This window comes from Triticum urartu, chromosome 6A (genome assembly GCF_056163025.1).
Source record: "Triticum urartu cultivar PI428250 chromosome 6A, HENAU_Tu73, whole genome shotgun sequence".
In the NCBI taxonomy this organism is placed as follows: Eukaryota; Viridiplantae; Streptophyta; class Magnoliopsida; order Poales; family Poaceae; genus Triticum; species Triticum urartu.
In genome coordinates, this window is record NC_141878.1 from 591555371 (window position 1) to 591561862 (window position 6492).

The window sequence follows — 6492 nt, forward strand, 5'->3', positions numbered from 1 at the left end:
ATTTTGTAATAATTGAGAGCTTCCTCACCTTTTTCCATTCCTGCCTTGTTTGAAAAAATCTTCACTCAAACAAGCAAGCAAGCAAGAGTATCATAATGTGTGTTCTCTCTTTTTATATACTTATTATGCAATATTTTCTTGCAGGATATTGAAAATTAACCAAGATGCCAAGTAGATTGCTAAATTTGGTCAACCAGCCTGGCAGCAGATACAAAGAATACGAGTTCAGTGCAAGTAATTGTACGAATCTTCTGATTCTCTTATTTGCTTGTGATCCTGCTATCTGTATCGTATACTATTTATGATTTTTCTGGGGATGTATGAGGGTAACTGTGCAATCCATATTATATCTGCTACAGCAGTGAAATCCGGAGCTAAAGGATTTTGTACTTTTAAAACAGCTCAAAAGCTATATACAAACCAAAGAATGCATCAGGGAATAGGATTCTTCTCAATTCCTTTATTTTTCTGAGGGAGTTCACATTCTTTTCTTCTCCCTGGTTCCTTTCCTTTTTCCTTCACAGGAAGAAATACTTGAGATTCTTTCTTGACCCTTGCCTGCTGGTAAAGCTAAAGCTAATGTGTGCCGTGCTGTGTGCATTATCACAATTAAGCAAGGTAGATGATCCCTTTCCATGTCAGTGGAGTATGGGGCATACATATGACCATGCATGACTTGGTAACCGCGTTATTTCTGGTACCCGGCTGTGTCCACATCTCCTCAAATTGGCATACTACAACTTGAGATATGGCGCATGTAGCCGGTTTGCTCACCTCGGCCGTGGTCTCGGTGGTGGGCAATAAGCTGGGTTCCGCCATTGGGGATGAGGTCACGATGTTGTGCAGCTTCAAGGACGACCTCAAGGACATGAAGGACACACTGGAGTACATGGAGGCGGCGCTCAAGGATGCTGAGAGGCGGTCTGTCACGGAAGAGTTGGTGCGGCTGTGGCTCAACCGGCTCAAGCACGCTGCCTACGACATCTCTTACACGCTTGATGAGTTCCAAGCTAACAGTGAACCAGCCTCCAGAAAGGTATACATATGCCGCGCTTGCCTTATCTCAATCGGTTTTTCGTTAATTAATATTCCTAGCTAGTACAGAGTTTGTTGCTTTGGTCAAATAATCTGATTATTAATTACATTATTGTCTACAAAACCATGCTTGATCAGTGGTGGAGGCAGGATTAGTGAAATTATGGTGTTGAGGAGGGCCAGTTAGAGAAATCTGCTGCTCATGTGTTCATTGGGAACAAATCCATTGTATTAGGGGGGGGGGGGGGGGGGGGGGGCTGCTGTAAGCAACTGGTGCACTAGTTAATTGCAACGTGTAAACCATGAACTTTATTGGCGCCCTTCTAAAAATTAAAGAACCGTGGGTGTACAAGAGGCATTTAGCCTACTTAAATCTGGTGCACAAATCCCGGCCGTGAAACTAGGTGTGTAAGAATAAAAAATTGTACGACAAGGGATGCTATGTTTTACATCCGTCCAAAAGTTTTAAGTTAAATTCCAATTGTGTTGGGATTTATATATCTGCCAACTGCCATGCAGCATGTAGTTACGGGTAGAGGGAGTGAAAATACTACATCTTATATTAAAGCCGGGTGTAGTTGCTCCCAGGTTTTATATTATCATAATCACTTGTTGAAATTTTGTAGATGATTGGGAAGCTGGACTGCTTTGCTATTTCACCCAAGATTACCATGGCTTATAAGATGAAGAAGATGAGAGGTCATCTGAGGAAGATCAAAGAGGATAATGAGAGTTTCAAATTCACACATGACTCCAGCCTAATTAATGCACACCAGATGCCTGATCCACGGGAAACAACATCAGATGTGATTGAATCACTCATCACAGGGAGAGACAAAGACAGGATGAATGTTCTTTCTTTATTATCCACAAGCAGCAACAAAGAAGATATCACAATTCTTCCCATCTGTGGGCTTGGAGGCATAGGAAAGACAACTTTGGCACAACTGGTCTTCAGTGATGCTCAGTTCAAAAAGTATGATCATCGGGTATGGGTCTATGTATCCCAGGTGTTTGACTTGAAAAAAATAGGGAAGTCCATAATTTCTCAAGATAAGAAGCCAAAATCTAGATACAAGGCAGTCGATAGACCAATGCTTGAAAGAACTACTTCAAGATAAGAAGACTTTAATTGTTTTAGATGACCTATGGGAGATAAATAACTTCCAACTGGGTCAACTCAAGCTTATGTTGAATGTCAGCTCCAAGATGAAAGTGTTCGTCACAACACGCAGCATAGACTTTGCAAGAAAAATCTGCACCTTTGAACCATACATGCTAGATCCCTTGGATAATGACATGTGCTGGAGAATAATCAAGCAAAATAGTGGTTTTGAATCTAGAGCTGATAAAGGTCAAGCTGAACCAGTTGGACAAATGATTGCAACGAAATGTGGTGGTTTGCCACTAGCAGCTCAAGCACTTGGATTCTTGCTGTCTGGAATGGATCTTAGTGACTGGGAAGCAATGTGCAATAGTGATATTTGGGATGAACCATTTTCTGATAGTACAGTGTTACCATCCTTGAAGTTAAGCTACAATACTTTGACACCATATCGGAGGTTATGCTTTGCCTATTGTGGCATCTTCCATAAAGGTCACAATATAAGTAAAGATGACCTTATCTATCAATGGATCGCTCTTGGTTTCATCGAGCCGTCTAATACCTTTTCAGCCATGCAACTTGGTGAGAAGTATGTTAGGCAATTCCTGGGGATGTCTTTCCTTCAGTATTCAAAATTGGGCGAGGACGAGGTGAGTTACATACTTATACATTATAGAATAAAGAGTATTCTTTTTTACCCACCTGTTATATATGTTGACAGTTTGGTACATTAATTCATGCATATGTTTTGCCCTTTGTGGCAATAAAGCACTCAAGATATTGGTGCATCAGATTAGACTCCACACTCTTTCCTCTAAAAATTGCCGAGTGTGGGGGAGCTATATATGGACTTGCCACAAGAAAAAAAAAACTAACTCCTTCATCCATCCTATTGTAATTTACCCCTCGTCAGAAACCATTTGGATCACTACACATACAGGTAATGCATAGTATTGTACTCTCTTCGTTCCTTTTTATAAGGTGTATTAGTTTTTTCAAAAGACATTTTGTTCTATCTTTGACAAGTTTATAGAAAAAATTCTTAACATGTACAATACCAAATCAATATCATTGGATCCATCATGAATATATTTTTATTTATTTATTTAATATATTATATAATCCTGGTCAAATTGGTAGAAAGTATTTTGTTTGGCATAACGAATAATATGGTCTATATATTTGGCTGAACAATAATTCTCCCAAAAGACGATGTAACGCATACAAGATGGAAGAACTTCAATACGTGTCCGCGAATTGCATTGGAGCACCCTAAAGTATTTGATGATGTTCTCCCAGTACAAGATGGGAGAACTTATATTTGTATTTGCACTTTCGCCAGTGCCAAGACGGATCAATTCTGACCACCAAGCCAGCTCCTAATTGGGGAGAATGTAGAGCACTCTGTACCTAAAAATCGCACGGGAAGGGCCAACCGATGCATATGGAAACCTCCGGGCCATGCTGGCCGCTGCCGCCAGCACTACCTGCTTGTTTTTGGATGTCGGACACCGCTGCCGACCTCCCCTACCCACTTGTCTCACCTTCGCTCGTCGGAACGCTAGGCACGGCTATCATACTCCTCTCTAGCCTCCATGTGTCCTCCGTTACTGTCCGCACTGTTACGTGGACCGCCGCCGCCATCTAGCCTGAGCCCCCGTGGAGCTCCTCCACCTCCCTACCACGCGTCCACGCCCCCTCGTGGAGGTAACCCATGGCGGAAGGAACGACGTTGCCCGCACCTGCTGGCCACCGCGGGCTCTACCTCCGCTGGCAGGGCCTCCCGGACCCCTCCGCCTAGCTCCGCTGCTTTCTGCAACAGCTCATTCTGGCATTGAGTTCGGCGCACATGCGGTGCTCAATGAAATAGGAAGAGAGATAGAAGCAACTTGAAATATGGGTAGAGCATTATAGGTAAATTGCTGCGGGGAGGCAATTTTTGTGCTCTACCTATTATAGGTACTCTTCCTAAAAGTGCTTTTAGGTACACCCTCCGGATGGGAATATAAGTCGGGTACTGGAATTTAGGTCATCAATTTAACTAGCGAAACATGTATAACATGCCACAAAAAATATATGTCTAGAAACTTTATTCGACGATGAATCTAAAGATATATTTATTATGCCATATGACATATATTTCACTAGTCAAATCGAAGACCTAAAAACCCGTGTCTGATTTATATCCCCATCCTTAGGGAGTAGGGAAATTTAGATAGACTGGCCACTGGTGTACTTGCTTCAAGCGCGCAAGGCCAAGCATAGGTCAAGCATAGGTGTGATTGGTTTTTGTCTGGACGGCACATCGGCAGAAGTGCAAACAAAGACAAATTTTACGGCGTGCGAACTTGAGCATATCAATCTCTAAGATGATCATGTCATAGCATTTATTATAAACAATACTATTCTCTTGACAATTTTTCTGGTGGAATTAATGCTATTTTTTGTTTCAGAAATTTGGGAAAACAATTTTCACCATGCACGATCTGGTTCATGATCTCGCAAGATCGGTCATTACTGAAGAATTGGTTGTCTTTGATGCTGAAATAGCGAGTGATACTAGAAGAAAAGAATACCGCATTTATGCGTCTCTCACAAATTGCAATATTTCAGATTCCAGCAAGGCGAGGAAGATGTCAACTATTTTCCCACCTAAGCTAAGGGCGATGCATTTTTCAGATTGTGGATTCCATGGTGGTGCATTTTCATTTCCAAAGTGCTTGCGTGTCATCGATCTATCTAGATGCTCCATCACAGAATTTCCAACCGTTGTAGGACAATTGAAGCAATTGGAGGTTCTTATTGCTCCGGGGCTGGTTTGCCAGTTTCCCAAGAGTATCACTCGGCTCTCGAAATTACATTACCTGAACCTCAGTGGATCATGTAAAATTTCAGCAATACCAAGCTCGGTTAGCAAACTTGAGAGTCTAGTGCATCTTGACTTATCTTATTGTACCGGTGTCGAAGTCATACCAGAGAGCCTTAGAAGCCTAAAAAACCTTCAAACACTAAACCTCTCAATGTGCGAGAAACTAGAGTCCCTTTCAGAGAGCCTTGGAAGCCTAGAAAACCTTCAAACACTCGACCTCTCAGGCTGCACGAAACTAGAGTCCCTTCTAGAGAGCATTGGAAACCTAAAAAACCTTCAAACACTCATCCTCTTAGGCTGCCGTGTATTGAAGTCCCTTCCGGAGAGCCTTGAAAGCCTCAAAAACCTTCAAACATTCACCCTCAGAGGCTGCGAGGAATTAAAGTACCTTCCGGAGAGCCTTGGAAGCCTCAAAAACCTCCAAACACTCAACCTCTTTAACTGCGAGGAACTAAAGTACCTTCCAGAGAGCCTTGGAAGCCTCAAAAACCTTCAAACACTCGACCTCTCATGATGCTGGTCACTGAAATCCCTTTCATAGAGCATTGGAAACCTCAAAAAGCTTCAAACACTCAACCTCTCGTGGTGCTGGAATCTAGAGTACCTTCCAAAGAGCATTGGAAACCTGAATGAAAACCTGAGATACATTAGATGATATTAAGATTATGGGTATGAGAGCATCAAGTCTTTGCCATAGTGTACACAACAACTCACCGGTCCCCCTGATGTTACATAATGTGGACAGCACTGAACGGAGGCTGTTGTGTGAAGCGGGCTTGCCCACATCAAAAACATTGTAAGTGCTCTACCAAGCTTTACTATCAAAATGCGGCCTTCTAATTAAGCTTTCTTTGCACTGCACGCTATGTACATGTGTTGTTCTGTTTCGTAGTGGCCAAGAATTTCGGACAAAACTAAAACACACGTTAACCAGATGCTGAATCCATCCATCCTACAGGGAACTGCAGAAGCACACGCGGGCCGTAATCAATCAGGTGAAATGTTGGAGCATGTCTTCTCTGGGAAAGCAAATAAGCTTCATGGAGCCACCCAAAGACGAGGTCTAAGCTCTGCACATGGTGACTTGAGTTTTTATTTAGTACTCCGGTCATACTCCCATGTTCATAGACTTTATATGCTACTCCCTTCGTCCGAAAATAAGTGTCTCAACTTTGTACTAAGCTTGAGACACTTATTTTGGGACAGAGGGAATACTACATGAATAAATGTACTTTTTTTTGCGAATATGAGTAAACAGAAGGAACGCTCACCAGATTCCATCAATTAATGCTTAATCACGTGTGCTGGCGTGCAAAGCTGGAGTGATGAAAAGGCCGTTGCCCTTGCTGTAGTAGTTTGACGACATGTTCCTCTTGTCCTGTTCTTGCCTGTTTTGCACATTCCCTGCTGCTGCTGTGGTCTCCTCATTCGTTGGTCATTGTAGGCGGTTTCTCAATGTGATTTTGCTTTCCTCGCATATGCC

At 42.5% G+C, this 6492-nt stretch overlaps 1 pseudogene; it reads left to right on the forward strand.

Moving 5' to 3' along the window:
* The first annotated feature begins 748 nt into the window (after window positions 1–748).
* Window positions 749–5760, forward strand: LOC147966824 (putative disease resistance protein RGA3; annotated as a pseudogene).
* Window positions 5761–6492: the final 732 nt, after the last annotated feature.